At 44.9% G+C, this 1,290-nt stretch overlaps 1 non-coding gene across 1 annotated transcript; it reads left to right on the forward strand.

Moving 5' to 3' along the window:
- The first annotated feature begins 925 nt into the window (after positions 1 to 925).
- LOC118483055 lies at positions 926 to 1,032 on the forward strand. The gene has a single exon (XR_004869523.1). It is a non-coding gene; the product is annotated as a small nucleolar RNA R71 (small nucleolar RNA).
- Positions 1,033 to 1,290: the final 258 nt, after the last annotated feature.

Below are 1,290 nucleotides of genomic sequence, written 5' to 3' on the forward strand. Positions count from 1 at the left end.
TGTCTTTTGACGAATTAGCTTACCGGGGTACGGAACTCGAGGAGCCTTGGTCGGCTCTGGTGATGGAGGAGAGTTCTTCTCCTGCAGAGGTGTCGGTACTGTTTCTTCCGTTGGCGGTGGTACTTCTGCAGGCCCTACGGTACGGTTTCGTAGTGTGATGAGGTGAACTTGCGCCTTTGGGTTTGTTTCGGTATTGCTAGGTAATGCGCCTTGTGGTCTCTCGGAAAAGTTTTGAGCTAATTGATTTATTTGTTTTTCTATGTTTTGAATGCTAGCTTGTTGATTCCTAAAATTAGATTCTAATTGTAGAAATCTCTCCGAGTTTTTCTTATCAGTGTCAGAGACGAGGCGAGATATAGTATCTTCGAGCCTTTCTCGTCCACCTTGTTGTTGAGTGAAATTTTGTGACTCATTTCTTGATTGCTGAAAGTTTGTTCGTTGGGTTTGTTGGTTACTACTATTGCCGGGTTCCCTCCAACCAAGGTTTGGGTGGTTTCGCCATCCTTGGTTGTAAGTTCCCGTTGGGGGACCCGACGGCCTAGGTCTATTATCAATGTAGTTTACCATTTCTTGTTGATCTTCCGTTTCTTTCATGCAACTCCAATTTTCATGTGACCCACCACACCCTTCACAAGCCATAACCGAGACTGTTTTTGTTATTTCTAATTTTTTTATCTTTGAAGAAAGGGCCTCGATTTGGGCTTGTAAAGAAGTGCTTTCGTCGACCTTATGGGCGCCCGGGGCGATAGACTTATTTCCCCGGGGGGTGTGCCATTGAAAATTGGTTTGAGCAATTTCCTCAATCTGATTATATATTTCGTGTGGGCGTCGGTTACCTAAAAGTCCCCCGTAGCTAGAATCAAGTGTCTGCCTAGTGTGTGGCAACAATCCATTGTAGAAAGTGGATACTTGCTGCCATATTGCGAGGCCGTGATGGGGACACTTGCGTAATAGCTCCTTGAACCTTTCCCAAGTTTCATATAAGGATTCCCCGTCCTCTTGTGAGTATGTATTAATTTCAGCCATTAATTTAGCAGTTTTAGCAGGAGGGAAATACTTATATAGAAATTTTTGGGCTAGTTCATCCCAGGTGTTTACCGATCCAGCTGGGAGGGCGTTGAGCTAAGCTTTCGCTCGGTCTTTTAGTGAGAACGGAAACATACGGAGGCGGATGGCGTCGTTTGATGCTCCATTGATCCGAAAGGTATCACATATTTCTAAGAAATTAGTTATATGTAGATGGGGATCCTCGTCCGCAAGCCCGTGGAAGGTTGCGGATTTTTGGAGCAT

The sequence above is a fragment of the Helianthus annuus genome, chromosome 1 (assembly GCF_002127325.2).
Source record: "Helianthus annuus cultivar XRQ/B chromosome 1, HanXRQr2.0-SUNRISE, whole genome shotgun sequence".
Classification (NCBI taxonomy): Eukaryota; Viridiplantae; Streptophyta; class Magnoliopsida; order Asterales; family Asteraceae; genus Helianthus; species Helianthus annuus.